This window comes from Dasypus novemcinctus, chromosome X (genome assembly GCF_030445035.2).
Source record: "Dasypus novemcinctus isolate mDasNov1 chromosome X, mDasNov1.1.hap2, whole genome shotgun sequence".
Taxonomy (NCBI): Eukaryota; Metazoa; Chordata; class Mammalia; order Cingulata; family Dasypodidae; genus Dasypus; species Dasypus novemcinctus.
Window position 1 is genome coordinate 54,875,269 of NC_080704.1, and position 17,492 is coordinate 54,892,760.

A 17,492-nucleotide genomic window follows, 5' to 3' on the forward strand; every position below is an offset into this window, starting at 1 on the left:
GCCATAAATTCATATATCAAAAAAGAAGAAAGCTAAAATTGAAGATCTAACTGTACATTTGGAGTAATTAGTAAAAAAACAACAAACTAAACCCAAATGAAGAAGAAAGAAATAACAAAGATCAGAGCAGAACTAAATGAAATAGAAAAAAAGAAAGCACTAGAGAAAATAAAACAAAGAGCTGGTTCTTTGAGAAGGTCAATAAAATTGGCAAACCCTTAGCTAGGCTAACAAAGAAAAAAGAGAAGATGCAAATACACAAAATAAGAAATGAGAAAGGGGAAATCACCACTGACCCCATGGAAAGAAATAAAGAGTATCATAAAAGGATATCTTGAAAAACTATATGCCAACAAGAAGGACAATTTAGAAGAAATGGACAAATTCCTAGAAATACATAAGCAGCCTACATTGATGAAAGAAGAAATTGATGCTCTCAACAAACCAATCACAAGTAAAGAGATAGAGTCAGTCATTAAAAACCTCCCAACTAGGTTCAAGGTTCAAACCCAGGACCTCCTGACCCATGTGATGAGCTGGCCCAAGCACAGTGCTGATGCACTCAAGGAGTGCCGTGCCACACAGGGTTATCCCCGGCATAGGGGAGCACCATGCACAAGGAGTGTGCCCTGTAAGGAGAGTGACCCAGCACAAAAAAAGTGCAGCCTGCCTAGGAACGGTGCCACACACACGGAGAGCTGATGCAGCAAGATGACACAACAAAACGAGACACAGATTCTGGGTGTCGCTGACACAAGTGGACACAGAAGAACACACAGTGAATGGACACAGAGAGCAGGCAACTGGGGCAGGGAAGGGGAGAGAAATAAAGAAAAAATAAATCTTTTTTTTTAAAAAACTCCCAACTAAGAAGAGCCCTGAGTCAGATGGCTTCACAGGCGAATTCTACCAAACATTCGTGAAAGAACTAACCCCAATCTTGCTTAAACTCTTTCAAAAAGTTGAAATAGAAGGAACATTGCCTAACTCATTCTATGATGCCAACATTACGCTAATACCAAAACCAAACAAAGACACCACAAGAAAGGAATATTACAGACATATCTCTCTAATGAACCTAGATGCTAAAATCCTCAACAAAATACTGGCTAATTGTATCCAACACAAACAAATTATACACCATGACCAAGTGGGTTTCATTCCCAGTATGCAAGGATGTTTCAACATAAGAAAATCAATCAGTGTAACACACCACATAAACATATCAAAAGAAACAAATCACATGATCATATTTATAGATGCAGCAAAAACATTTGACAAAATACAGCATCCTTTCCTGATAAAAACACTGCAAAACATAAGATAGAAGGAAATTTTCTGAACGTGATAAAGGGTACATATGAAAAACCCACAGCTAACATCATATACAATGATGAAATCCTAAAATCTTTCCCTCTAAGATCAGGAAGAAGACAAGAATGCCCACTAATCACCCTTTCTATTTAACATTGTGTTAGAAGTACTTGCCCAAGCACTGAGGCAAGAAGCCAATATAAAAGACATCCAAATTTGAAAGGAAGAAGTCAAAATTTCACTATTTGCAGGCAACATGATCCTATACATAGAAAGCCCTGAGAAATTGACAACAAAGCTTCTAGAACTTATAAATGAGTTCAGTAAAGTCACAGGTCATAAGAGTAATGCGCTAAATCAGTAACATTTCTGTACACCAATAATGAGCAATCTGAGGAGGAACTCAAGAAAAAAATACCATTTCCAATAGTAAATTAAAAAATCAAATACCTAGGAATAAATTTAACTAAAACTATAAAAGATTGATTCACAAACTACACAATACTGTTAAAGGAAATCAAAGAAGAATTAAATAAATGGAAGAATATTCCCTGTTCACAGATAGGAAGACTAAATATCATTAAGATGTCTCTCCTACCCAAACTGATCTACAGATTTAATGCAATCCCAATAAAATCAACACAGAATTTTTTAATGAACTGGAAAAACTATGAAATTTATATGAGAGGGAAAGAGGCCCCAAATAGCCAAAGACAATTGAAAAAGAAAAATGAAATCGGAGGCATCACACTACCTGATTTTAAAAGATACTACAAAGATGTAGTGGTCAAAACAGCATGGTATCAGCACAAGGATAGACATACTGACCAATGGAACTGAATTGAGAGTTCTGATATAAATCCTCACATATACAGTCATCTGATATTTGACAAGGCCACCAAACCCAATCAAGTGGGAGAGATGATCTCTTCAACAAATGGTGCTTGGAGAACTGGATATCCATATGCAAAAAAAATGAGAGAGGAATACCATCTGACACCTTATACAAAAATCAACTCAAGATGAATAAAAGACCTAAATATAAGAGCCAAGACCATAGAGACCTTGGAAGACAATGTAGGGAAGCATCTACAGGACATTGTAATAGGAAATGGCTTTATGAACTTCACACCAAAAGCATGAGCAGTGAAAGAAAAAATAGATAAGTGGATTAGAGTGGACTTACTGATATTCTACTATAGAACTATTGTGAGTAGTAATGGAAGAAACTGCAGCATTGATGTGGAGAAAGTGGCCATTGTAGTTGCTGAGGGCAGGGACAAGGAAGAAGAGATGTGATGTGGGGGCACTTTCGGGACTTGGAGTTGTCCTAAATGATATTGCAGGGACAGATGCTGGACATTATATATCCTGCCATAATGCACTGAATGGACTGTGGGAAAGTGTAAACTACAATGTTAACTATAATCCATGTGGTGCAGCAGTGCTCCAAAATGTATTCACAAAATGCAATGAATGTGCCACACTAAAAATAATAATAATAGATAAGTAGGACTGCCTCAAAATTAAAACCTTTTGCACCTCAAAGAAGTTTATCAAGAAAGTGAAAAGACAGCCTACCCAATGGGAGAAAATATTTGATAACCGTATATCTGATATCAGTCTAATATTCAGCATATATAAAGAAATCCTATATCTTGAAAATAGAAGACAAAGAACCCATTTTAAAAATGAGCAAGAGATTTGAACAGACTCTTCTCCAAAGAAGAAATATAAATGGCTAAAAAGCACATGAAGTATGCTCAACATCACTACCTATTAGGGAAATGCAAGTCCCTAACTACAATGAGATATGATCTTACACCCACAGGCTGGTGGGTATTAAAATAACAGAGGATTACAAGTGCTGGAGAGGATGTGGAGAAAAGGGAACCTTCATCCACTGGTGGTGGGAATGTAGAAGAATCCAGCCATTGTAGAGGGCAGTTTGGCAGTTCCTCAAAAAACTAGCTATAGACTTGCCATATGACCCAGCAATTCCACTACTGGGTATATACCCAGAAGATCTGAAAACAAGGACATGAACCAATATATGCACACCAATGTTCATAGCAGCATTATTCACTACTGCCAAAAGTTGGAATCAACCCAAATGCCCATCAACAGAAGAATGGATAAACAAAATGTGGTATATACATACAATGGAATACTACTCAGCTGTAAGAAGGAATACAGTACTAACACATGGGATAATATGGATGATTCTTGAGGGCCTTATGTTGAGTGAAGTAAGGCAGGCATCGAAGGACAAAAACTACATGACTTCTCTGATATGAATTAAGGAAGTCAACCTGTCTGAGAGACCTGGAGACTGGAAGATAGGCTTCCAGGAAATAGGTGGGGAGAGGAAGGTTGTGAGCCAATGCCCACATAGACGAAATCTATGATAAAGTCGAGGTAAGTAGTTGTGCAGTGAAGGGATAAGATGGGGGTATAGGGATACTATTGGGTTGGGCTTTTCAGGCTTGAGGGGGCCTAGGGTTCAGGGGATGGGTCAGATGGTCTATGGAATTGGGAGGAGAGTTGGGCGGAGCAGGTGAACATGGGAGATTGACAGGTACGTGGTTGAAACTATAACGTTGAGAAAACTCTTCAGAAAATACAATAAGGTAGGGGACTTGGTCCAGTGGTTAGGGCATCTGTCTACCATGAGGGAGGTCCGTGGTTCAAACCCCGGGCCTCCTTGACTGGTGTGGAGCTGGCCCATGCGCAGTGCTGATGCGCACAAGGAGTGCCGTGCCATGCAGGGGTGTCCCCCGCGTAGGGGGGCCCCACGCGCAAGGAGTGCGCCCCTTAAGGAGAGTCGCCCAGCATGAAAGAAAGTGCAGCCTCCCCAGGAATGGCGCCACACACACGGAGAGCTGACACAACATGATGATGCAACAAAAAGAAACAGATTCCTGTGCCACTGACAACAAAAGCGGACAAAGAAGACGCAGCAAATAGACACAGAGAACAGACAACCGGGATGGGGGGGGTGGGGGGGAGGGGAGAAAAATAAATAAATAAATCTTTAAAAAAAAGAAAGAAAATACAATAAGGAAGTGTTACGGGTTTAAGGTGTTTGATGGGGGGCATCTGGCTCAGGGTGCTCCTGGGGCAGGCTTCTAGGGAGTGGGTGAGGGCTCATCATGACACAGACTGTTATATCAGTGGGTAGAGACCCATACAATGAGCAGGAAGGTGTCGTACCCCCATCTGGGGAGGCCTAATGTTCTCAAACAAAGGGGAGGGTGTCTCTCGAGAGCACGGGTGGCTCCCAATGGGGGAGGACAGACCAGTGTGTCAAGCCTTCAGCATTGTTGCAGGTATTTATGGATCTTATCCTTCAAGCAGTGAAGCTTGGTTGTCACTGTGGGCCCCAGGGCGGGGAGTGGAAGGGAAGAGAGGAATAGAGTAGATGGAAGAGGGGTAACTGGTAGGCAATGTAGGTGTTCTGAATGATCATGCAGTGATAGATGCAGGCCATGTTAAATTTCACCAAAAATTTGTAAGGGTGTATGGTCTAAAATGTAAACCATAATGTAGACCATAATGTAACCATGGTCGGTAGCTATGCTTCAATATTTGTGCACTAGTTTTAGCAAATGTAACATCCATATGTAAAAATCATTGCTAGGGAAGGTGGGGGGGGTAAGATATTGGGTATGTGGGAGCCCCCTGTATTCTGTATGTGTCTTTACCATGACCTAAAACTTTTTTGAAGACATAATAAAAAAAAAAGATGTAAGACACTGAGCAAGAGATGGACAAGATTGCCTTGCCACTGTACATACAGGGCAACACATACTACAGTGATGAAAGGCAAAACGACAAAAAAGATTTTTATAATATTTTTCAGTTTTTTAATATCCCAATTTATTTTTACTTTTAGTTTTTCTAAATTATTATGTATTTTATTTCTAATCTTTAAACCTATCATTACTATTTATTTTTCCTATTAATTGAATTGGGCATTATATTAGGCTTCATTTTTTAAGAAGTTCTGCATCACAGAGGGATTTAACTATGGCAAGGGAAGAGAAGTGGTGTTGTATTAGCCAAATGGGTGCTGATGCAAAATACCAGAAATTGGTTGGTTTTCATAAAGCGTATTTATTTGGGGTGTGAGCTTATAGATACCAGGCCATAAAGCATAAGTTACTTCCCTCACCAAAGTCTATTTTCACATGTTGGAGCAAGATGGCTGCTGGTGTCTGCAAGGGTTCAGGTTTCCTGGGTTCCTCCCTTCCAGGGTCTTGCTTCCCTCTGTGTTTAGGGTTCCTCTCTTCCTGGGGCTTGCTTCTCTTTCCTCTTTGAGCTTATTTCCTGGGGCTCCAGCTTAAGGCTTCAGCATCAAACTCCAACATCAATACTCCAACATTAAGAACCATCAACTCTGTCCTTTGCCATGCCTTTTGTCGTGCACTAATGCACAATGCACTAATGACGTTGCCCGATCAAAGCCCTGATCATAACTTAATCATACCCAGGTACAGACCAGATTACAAACATAATCCAATATTTATCTTTGGAATGCATAACCATATCAAACTATGACAGGTGTCATTGATGGGGGACGCATGAATGAGAGGGAGTTCTCCAGGGCATGTATATAGGATATATAGATATGTTCAGATGTTTGTTGGATATTGACATAATGTATACTGTTTCACATGACAACTGAGGAAGTGCTGAGTTCCCATCCTGGGAAGCTCTGTTACATTCCCCAGTGGAACAGCAACAATTCCCCAAGTGAAAGGGCAAAGACCAGTGAAGAAAGATGGTCCAATGATGGGCCCTTGATTCTGATGACTGTGTTTATGAGTCTGTGTGCTTAAAATTTCAACTTGGCCTAGGGCTGCAGGATGCCTAAGAGTTACCTCCTGAGAGCCTCCATGTTGCTCAAATGTGGACACTCTCTAAGACAAACTCAGCATGTAAATGCATTACCTTCCCCCCAGCATGGGATATGACTCCCAGGAATGAGCCACTCTGGTGGTGAGGGATTACAAACAAGCACCAGCTGATGATGCACCTAGAAAAAGATATTGAATAAAAGGGGGAAATGGTAAAGACAAATGAGTTTATATGGTTAAGAAACTTCAGAATGAGTCAGGAGGTCATTAGAGGGGTGATGCTTACACACAACTCAGCAGGATCTCAGAGAAAGCCAAAGTAGATACAACCCCAGGTAGTGGTATTCCCGAGGGCTACAGAGACACCCAGGTCCTACAGTCATGGCAGATAGCTCTGGAGTTCAGTGCCTTGCCATTGGGCCCTACTTTGGAATTTGTGCTCCTGAGTGTGATGTCATTGGGCACAGATGTGACTTCTCTATACATGCCTCTTCTGTCACTTTTAATGAAGACTTGGTTGTCACTGAGGTTGGTGTATGCCCAGGAGACATGAATCTCTGGACTGTCCATGTGCCAGCTGGGCCATGAACCTCAGCAGTGTTGCAACATCCACTCTCCAGTTTGTTGGACTTGCCCAGGTCAGCTAACAAGGGGGTGAGGATGGTCAACCACCACACCAAGGAACTGAGGGAGTCTACAACTGCAGGCAGGAGAATCCCATCCATCAGCCATGTGGGCTCTAAGCTCCCTCTCAATTTAGAGGTGGAGTGGGCATCACTATTCCAGGATCCCCAGGATGGAGGAATAAAATATGGATTAGAGTGGACTTACTGGTATTCTACTATAGAATAATAGTGACTCTAGCAATGGAAGAAAGTATATCACTGATGTGGAGAAAGTGGCCATAGGAGTTGCTGAAGGCAGGGAGAGAGAAAAAGAGGTGTGATAAGGGGGCATTTTGGGGACTTGGTGTTGTCCTGATGATATTGCTGGGACAGATGCAGGACGTTATATATCCTGCCATAACCCACTGAATGGACTGGGAGAGGGTGTAAACTACAATGTATAATCCATGCTGTGTAGCAGTGCTCCAAAATGTATTCATCAAATGCAATGAATGTACCACACTAATGAAAGAAGTTGTTGATATGGCAGGAGTGGGGGGTATGGGAAATGGGGTATATGGGAACCTCTTATATTTTTTAATGTAACGTTTTGTGTGATCTATATATCTTTTTTAAAAGATAATAAATAAAAAATTTTTAAAAAGAAGGAATATCTTGACCTGCCCCACACTGCTGGACACCTAGAAATTTCACTAAGTTATAAGGACCCTGAATTTTTGTTGGATTTATTGCCCACCCTCTGTCATGCAAATGCACTACCAATAAGGCTACAGTAGTTGCTACTTCTTGCTCCCTAGGTCCAATTAATATAATATCCTCAATATGACAGACCAGTGTGATGTCTTGTGAGACAGAGAGGCAAGATTATGATATAGGGCTGGAGAGTTGATATACTCCTGAGGTAGGACAGTGAAGGTCCTTCCAGCTGATACCAAACTGTTTCTGGTAGTCTTTATTAACAAAAATTGAGGGGAAAAAAGCATTTGCCACTCAATAGCTGTATACCAGGTACCAACGGATCTGTTGATTTACTCAAGCAACAACACCACATCTGGAACAGCAGCTGCAATTGGAATCACCACCTGGTTAAGTTTACAATAATCCACCGCCATCCTCCAAGGCCCATCTGTTTTCTGCACAGGCCAAACAGGAAAGTTGAATAGGGATATGGTGGGAATCACCACTCCTGCATCCTTCAAATCCTTAATGTAGGCATTGATCTCTGCAATTGCTCTAGGAATGTGGTATTGCTTTTGATTTACTATTTTTCTAGGTAGAGGCAGTTGGTGGCTTCCACTTGGCCTTTCCTACCATATTAGCCCTCACTCCACAAGTCAGGGAACCAATCTGGGAATTCTGCCAGTTACTGAATATGCCTACTCCAATTATGCATTCTGGAACTGGATAGACAATCAAAAAATGTGTCCAGGACCCACTGGACCCACTGTGAGATGGACCTGAGCTAAAACTCCTTTGACTGCCTGACCTCCATAAGCCCCTACTCTGACTAGTGGACCACAGTGACATTTTGGGTATCCTAGAACTAATGTCACTTCCAAGCCAGCATCTAATAATCCCTGAAATGCCTGAATGTTTCCTTTTCACCAATGCAGTTACCCTGGTAAAGGGTCATAGTTATTTTTGAGGAAGGCTGGGAGGAAGATCAACAGTACAAATTTTTGCATTGTTGTAGCAGAGTTCTTCTCCAATAGAACCTAGCCTTCTCTTCATTTACAAGGCCATGACTCTGTTTTTGTAACTCAAGTTAGACTTTTGTTCACTTGACCTAGAACTCTTCTGCTTATACAGATCAATAAAAATTTAGGGGAAATGGATGTGGCTCAAGCAATTGGGCTCCCATCTACCATATAGGAAGTCCATGGTTCAATAACCAGGGCTTCTTGGTGAAGGCAGGCTGGCTCATGTGGTGAGCTGGCCCACACAGAGTACTGCCCTGTGCAAGGAGTGCTACCCCATGGAGGAGTGCTGCCCTACACAGGAGTGCTGTCCCAAGCAGGAGTGCTGCCCCGCACAGGAGTGCTGGCCCATGAGGAGAGCTGATGCAGTAAGATGATGCAACAAAAGGAGACAAAGAGAAGAGACAACAAGGGATGAAACAGACTAGGGAGCTGAGGTAGTGCAAGAGAATACTCACCTTTCTCCCACTCTGGAAGTTCCCAGGATCAGCTCCAAGCCACCTAATGCGAATACAAGCAACACAGAAGAACACACAGTGAATGGAGACAGAGAGCAGACAATGGAGGGAGGGGGAGAAATAAATAAATTTTTAAATAAATAAATAAAAGTACAGTCTTCTAAAAAAATAAGAATTTAGTAGATTGCCCATCTATTTTATTTCTAGGTATCCCATGATCTACTAGCCAACACCCTTGGTCTGTGTGAGTCAGGACTATTCTGATTACTGCTTTGAGTCTGCTGTCTATTATGGTAGCAACACCTACCTTGTCTTTGTTGATTAAGTGCTGCCACTTGGCTTCTGCCAACCTGGAATCCAATCATCCCATTGTGTTTAAGCATCCAAGTTCAATGACAGCTGTTCCCACAGTAATATCTGGCCTACAGAGAAGAGCAACCACAGAGCTCTTTGGGGATGACTGAGTTACTTTCACAAATTTATTCTTCACAGTCCTGATGAAAGGTGTGTCTTCTGAACATTCCTGGGGTAAATGAGCAGGTCTTACAGATATATCCACTCTAATGTTCCAATCTCTCTAAGCCTTTGGATCCCACCCTCTCTTCTACATTATACCAGGGCAGTTCTGGTATTTTTACTTCAGGCAGTGTAGGCCATCTTTTGGTCCATGTTTTAGTCAACCACCTGAACAAACTGTAGAGCCCTTTCTAACGCCTCAAGCTACAAACATTGAATCCAATGTCTCTCTTAGTGTCTCATATCAATAAATTCAGCCTGATCCAACTTAATGTTCCTTCCCCCATTACCCCACACACTTAGTATCCATTCCCACATACATCCTCCTGGTTTCTGTATATATAAATTGGAAAAAATCGTGCAGTTCTTTTGGAGTGTAGCACACGTCTTCATTAGTCACACTTTGTACCTCACCTTTTGTGGCCTGTTGGGACTTGAGTCTACTTATACATCTGGAAGAAAACAGGGGTGGTGGAGTGGGCTATGAGAAAAGTTAGAAGTGTCTTACAAGCCAATTACCTCAGGGCATTCCATTGCATTTTATCTGGTGAAACAGGGTTAATCTCTTCAGACAGAGATCTGAGGGCTCTTTCCTCAGGATAGATGGTAACAAGTTTACCAGGCACAGCAGGGTTAATCTCTTCAGGTAGAGGTTAGATGGCTAATTCCTCAGGCAAATTGGAGATTGTGTCACTGATTCTTCAGGGCAGGCCATTAGAGGTTCATCTGGCAAAAACTCAGCAGAATCTAGGGTTTTAATGTCCCCATCTTTATTATTATCAAACCATATGCTCCCATTCCACTTATCAGGATCCCATTCCTTTCCAATCAATGCCCTCACTTTAACAGCAGACACTCTGCAAGGTTGGGAATTCAATTTATGTCATAATTCATCCACTCACACAATGAGACTCTGGGTCTGATTTTCCGAAATCTCAAGTCTACAGCTACACGAAATAAGATTTTCTTTAAAGGCACATATAGAAAGTCTCATATCCTTCATACAGCACTTACACTGGGAATTTGAAGCTCATCCCTTTCTTTTAAGACTGTATCCAGTGTATTTAGGAAAAACCAACCCATATCATTATACTTCTTAACAAAACACTCATAAGGTGTCAAAAACACTCCCATCCATGAGTGGATGTAGCTCTGTGGATGAGTGCCTGCTTCCCATGTATGAGGTCCTGGGTTCAATCCCCGGTACCTCCTTTATAAAAAGTCGCATTTAAGATTATCTCTTTGGACAGATAAAGCAGATACAACCCCCAGATATTGGTTCCTTTGAGGGCTAAAGAGACCCATGGGAGTTATGGTCATGGCTGATGGGGTTAACTACCAGGGCAGATGGCCCCTCTTTGGAAATGGTGTTTATGTGTGATGAATCTGGACTCAGATGGGATCTCCCTTCATAAGACTTTCATGCTAATGTGCTGGAGGTGCAGTTAATGTTGGGGTTTAAGATATATTTAGGGGATTTGAATCTCTGGACTGACAATGTGATAGCCAGATCCTGAGCCTCAACAGACTCCAGCACCTACAATCTGATTTATTGGACTTACCACACTCAGCTAAGATGGAGGTGAAGAAGGACAACCACCACACCATGGAGCCTAGAGTGATTACAACTGAAAATGGGAGGATTGCATCCAGCATCCAGGTGGAATCTGAGCCTCCTCTTGACATAAAGGTGCAATGGACACAACCAATCCAGTGTCCACATAGAAGAGGTGGCATTGGATTGGGAAAAGTGGACATAATGGACAAAGGGTATGGGGAAAGGCAGGAAGAGATGAGAGGTGGAGGCGTCTTCGGGACATGGAGCTGCCCTGGATGGTGCTTCACCGGACATTGTAAATCCTCACAGGGCCTACATGATGGAATAGAGGAGAGTATGGGCCATGATGTGAACCAATGTATATGAGGTGCAGAGGTGCCCAAAGATGTACTTACCAAATCCAATGGATGTGTCATGATGATGGGAACGAGTGTTGTTGGGGGGGGGGAGAGGGGGGGGGTGGGGGGGGGTTGAATGGGACCTCACATATATATTTTTAATGTAATATTATTACAAAGTCAATAAAAAATAAAAAAAAAAAAAGATTATCTCTTTGGGAGCAAATGTGGCTCAAGCAGTAGAGTGCCTGCTTCCCACATGGAAGGTTCTGAGTTCAGTTCTTGGTGCCTCCTAAAACAACAACAAAAACAAACAAACAAGCAAAACAAATTAAAAAAAAAAAACTAATGGAAGCCTGTGGCTCAGTGGTTGAGCTCTGGCTTCTCACATATGAGGTCCCATGTTCAATCCCTTGCCCCTGGTACCTAAAAAAACAAAAGTTATAAGGGATTATTATTAACAAATTTATGCCAGTAAATTTGACAACATATATAAACAGATTCTTTCAAAGATGCAAATTACCAAAGCATGTTCAAGAAGAAATAGTGATGTTAGCAAGATGGCACAGTGAGATGCTCCAGGTTTGCATCCCCCCACAGAATTTTTGAGCAACAAGCAAAACCTAGCAGAACTCTTTCTCAGAGCTCCAGGAAAAAGTTAAAGGGTCACAGTAACTGGGTGAGTACTGAATCAAGAAAAAAATTACTAAAAAATGATAGGAAAATGTGACATCTTTGCTGGCACTTCCCTCACCTCTTCTCCACTCAGTGCAGAGCTATCACATGCTCTCAGTGTGGGTCCCTGCTCCTAGTTCTGGAGGAAGAAGAATAATTATGTGCAGATCAGGGTACATGTATGTCTATACCAGGCTGTCCAGTGGCAGCCTGAAGAACTAAGCCAGAACACTCATCTCTGTTTTCCTATTTCCAGAATTTCCTCTGGATGGAAAAGTGGTTCACAAGGGAGCTAAAATGCTGTAAGAAAACAAACTACAGTTTCCTGGGGACAGGGATTATGGGCTTTAAGGCAAACAACAAAGTACCTGGCACTGGGAGGTAAGACTTCAAGTTTCCTGGGAGCAGAGAGACATTAAAAGTACCCATGTAGGGAAGCGGACTTGGCCCAGTAGTTAGGGCATCCATCTACCACATGGGAGGTCCGCTGTTCAAACCCCGGGCCTCCTGGACCCGTGTGGAGCTGGCCCACGCATAGTGCTGATGTGCGCAAGGAGTGCCCTGCCACGCAGGGGTGTCCCTGCATAGGGGAGCCCCATGCATGAGGAGTGGACCCCATAAGGAGAGCCACCCAGTGTGAAAGAAAGTTCAGCCTGCCCAGGAATGGCACTGCACACACAGAGAGCTGACACAACAAGATGATGCAACAAAAAGAAACACAGATACCCGTGCCAATGACAACAACAGAAGCAGACAAAGAAGGGCACACAGCAAATAGACACAGAGAACAGACAACTGGGGGAGGAGGGAGAGAAATTTTTTTAAAAAGTATCCATGTAAATGGGGGCATTCATAATGCCATGTGCACATGCCCAGGACAAGATGCATACTCAGAAAAACCCTATGCTTTTGCTTCAGGTTGTTCTTTAGGCTCATGTAATGCTGGCTGACTTCTGACAGAGAACATCCTCACAGATCCAATCTGGGAAAGGAGTTGGAAAGTACAATAACTGAAATGAAAATTCCCTAGAGGGGCTCAATAGCAGTTTGGAGCTGGCAGAGAAAAAATAAGTAAAATAAGTAAAGTTGAATACAGGACAACTGAAATTATTAGTCTGAGGAGCAGAAAGATAAAAGAATGAAGAAGAGTGAACTGAGCCAAAGAGACCTGTGGGACACAATCTAGCATACAAATGTTCTCACTACAGGGGTTCCAGAAGGAAAAAGAGAAAGTGTCAGAAAGAAGATTCAAAGAAACAATAGCTGAAAATCTCCCAATTTAACAAAAGACATGAATACCTACATCCAAGAAGCTCAATGAACTCCAGTTCAGATAAATTCAAAGAGATCTATACAAGACACATTATAATTAAAGTGCCAAATGCCGAAGGCAAAGAAAGAATCCTGAAAGCAGTAAGAGAGGAGCAGAGTCACGTGCAAGGGAGCCTCAGTAAGATTAGGTGATGAAATCTCAGCAGAGAACATGGAGGCAAGAAAGCAGGGGAATGACATTTAAAGTGCTGAAATGAAGAAATTTCCAACCAAAATCATAATATCTGACAAAACTGTCCTTAAAAGTAAGAGAGTTAATTAGACATTTCCAGATAAACAAAATATGAGGGGGCTCTTTCATCTTGGTTATCAACATGCCATCCAGATTGAAAAAGACCCAGAGACACCAGGACCATGTGAGCCATGGCCATGGCCATATCAGCAAGCACCAGAAGCACCTGGGAAACTGGGGTAAGGCTGGTGGCATGCATCACCATAGGATCAACTTTGACAGATATCACCCAGATTACTTTGAGATGGTTGGTATGAGACATTATTGCTGGAAGAGGAACCAGAGTTTCTGCCCAATTGTCAGTCTTGATAAACTGTGGACTTTGTTCAATAAGCAGACATGGGTAAATGCTGCCAAAAACAAGACTGGAGCCACACTCCAATCATTGACATGGTGTGATAGGGCTACTGCAAACTTCTGGGGAAGGGAAAGCTCCCAAAGTAGCCTGTCACTGTGAAGACCAAATTATTTAGCAGAAGAGCTGAGAAGATTAAGGGTCTGTGAGGAGCCTGCATCCTGGTGGCTTGAAAAAACAAAAGAGAGAGTTCATTACCACTAGGCTTACACTACAAGAAATGATAAAGAGAATTCTTAAGGTTAAAAGGAAAGGACGCTGGACAGTAGTCCAAAGCTGTATGAAGAAATAAAGATCTTGATAAATGGAAATACATGGGTAAATACAAATGCTGGTGCTATTGAATTTTTATTTGTAGTGCCATTTTTTACTTCCTATAGAATTTATAAGGCAAATATTTAATACATAAAAAGTATTGATAAATCAATTGATTTAGACTCATAATGTAGAAATAAGTAATTTGTGCCAAGAAATGCATAAAGGTATGGGGGAACAGAGGGCTATAGGAATAGTTTGTGCATAATATTGAAATTAAGTTGATATCAAATCAAGTAAGATTGCCATAGATTTAGGATATTAAATTTAAGACCCAGGGTAAACACTGAGAAAATATCAGAAAAATACATACAGAAGGAAATGAAAAAGGATTCTAAAACGTTAACTACAAAAAATAAAAAATAGGCAGTAATGGAAGAAATGATGGACTGCTTTAGCATCACCCCATGAAATTTTTTCATCTTAAAAAATTTATTGAAGTATATCAATTATACATGAACATACATAAACAATAAGTGTATAGAAAAAGATGTGAACTTACCAAATAAGCATGTATATCATTATACAAGGCTCCTATACATCACCCTACCACCAATACCTTGCATTATTATGAAAGATTTGCTACAAACTATGAAGGAGGATAGTCAAAATATTACTACTAACTATAGCCCATACCTTATATTTGGTGTATATTCCTCCAACCCTATTATTAACATCCTGTATTAGTATTATGCACTTGTTATAGTTCATGAGAGAATGTTCTCATATTGGTTCTGTTAACCACAGTCCACCTTCCATGACAGGATTCAGTGAGTTATACAGTCCCATGCCTTGTACAGTCCATTCAAAGTACACACTCAGTGGATCTCATTTTTGTCACAGAGTTGTATTACTGGACTTTGTTTAGGTTCTTGGCTAAGCTGCAGAAATGAACTTCAAGAGCATGCTGGGTGAATTAGGCCAGTAATTTATTCAGGTAGGGAGGTGTAGCAGTTGGATAGAGTTATGAATTCCAAAAATAGATCTTGGATTATGTTTGTAATCTGGTCTATTACTGAGCATGATTGAATTATGATTAAGGCTTTTATTTGGCCATTAGGGCATTGAGTCCCTACCCCTTGGTGGTTGGGGACTCACAGATAAAAGACATGGCAAAGGGTAGAGTTGGGGCTTTAGAAGCGAGGGGTTTTGATGTTGGAGTTTGATGCTGAAGCCTTAAGCTGGAGCCCCAGGAAGTAAGCTCACAAAGGAGAGAGAAGCCAGTCCCAGGAAGAGAGGATCCCTGAGCCCAGAAAGAAGGAAGCCCTGGGAAGAAAGGACCCTTGAACCCAGAGAGAAGCAAGACCCTGGAAGGGAGGAACCCAGGAAACCTGAACCCTCAGTGACATCAGCAGCCATCTTGCTTCAACACGTGAAAATAAACTTTGGTGAGGGAAGTAACTTATGCTTTATGGCCTGGTATCTATAAGCTCCTACCCCAAATAAATACCATTTATGAAAACCAACCTTTGTGGTATTTTACATCAGCACCCCTTTGACTGACTAATATGGGAGGGAAGAGAAATGGGAGAAAATAACAGAGCAGGGATCCCAGGTTGAGAGGAAGGGCTGAAAAGTGATAAAGAGGGCTGATTTACAGGGTACAATTTCCCATTATAGGTTATAAATGCCCAGGTTTTACTTGCGTGGTGATTCAAATGGGGGAGAAGGCAGCTGGAGTCCAGGTCCAGAGGCTAGAGCATGAGAGAGCACACTGAGGCCTGGCACCACTTTTTAAATGGCTAATTATTCCACCCCTTTGCTAATGGCAGGGGAGGAGTTCCAGCTGTTCACCACTTTGATTGTTTACTTCCCCCGTCGATCTCCCAGGAGGGCCCAATGATAAAGTCTTAGGGGGAATATCTGGGGCTTCTCCTGGCTTCCGGAGGAAGTCTTCTTCTGAGTGGCAGAATCTTGGGAAGAGTCTTCCAGAAGCTATCTTGGGGTTACTGATGTCCACGTGGACTTCTTGCCAGGTTCCAGATCTGTCTATTAATTACACATTTTACTAACCTGCTTCAGTTGTACTGTCATCACCTCAGTCAATTTTAGAATGTTTTCATTACTCCAAAAGGAAAAATCCCATACCCCCTCCCAATTCCCTATTTTTGTCCCTTAGAATTGATATATCTTCTTTACCATTGCTGCAAAAATATTAAAATATTACTGTTAACTATTGTCCATAAGTTACATTAGTTGTAATTTTCCTATGCATCACCATATTCGTAACACATTGTAAAAGAACATCCTTATATTATTATTGTACTATTAACCACAATCTTCGTCCACCACCAAAATCACTGTTATGCAGTCCCTAGATTATCCTCTAGCTTCCTTTCAGTTCACACTTATGTCCCCAGACTATCCCTTTCAGCCACAATCACATTTATAAAGCAGAAGCGTTAATTATATTCACTATAATGTGTTACCATCAACTCTATTCATTTCTACACTTTTACAATAAACCTTATTAAAAATTATACATATCTTAAGCATCACCTCCCATTCTCAACCCACATTCTCTCTCCTCATAACCTATACTCTGGAGTTTACCTCCATGAGTTTACTCACAGTATTTAGTTCATGTTAGTGAGACTATACAATATTTCTCCTTTTTTGTCTGCCTTATTTCACTCAACACATTGTCCTCAAGGTTCCTCCATGTTGTTATATGCATCCTAAGTTCATTTAATCTTACAGCTGAATAGTAATCCATTGTATGTGTATACTCCATTTTGTTTATCCATTCTTCTGTTGATGGACATGGGTTGTTCCCACAGTTTAGCAATTGTGAATAATGCTGCTATGAACATCAGTGTACAAATACCAGTTCACCTCCTTGCTTTCTGTTCTTCTGAATATATTTCTAGTAATGGGATTGCTGGATCAAACAGCAGTTCTATATTCAGCTTTTGAGAAACCACCAAACTGTCTTCCATAGAGCCTTCAACAGCCTACATTCCCACTAATAGGGAAGGAGTGTTCCTATTTCTCCACATCCTCTCCAGCACGTGTAGTTTTCTGGGTTTTTAAAAAATATATTGGCTATTCTGTAAGGTGTGAAGTGATACCACATTGTAGTTTTGATCTGCATTTCCCAAATAGCTAGTGATATTGAGCATCTTTAATGTGCTTTTTGGCCATATGTATTTCCTCTTTGGAAAAATGCCTATTCAAGTCTTTTGCTCATTTTTTAAATTGGGTTGCTTGTCTTTTT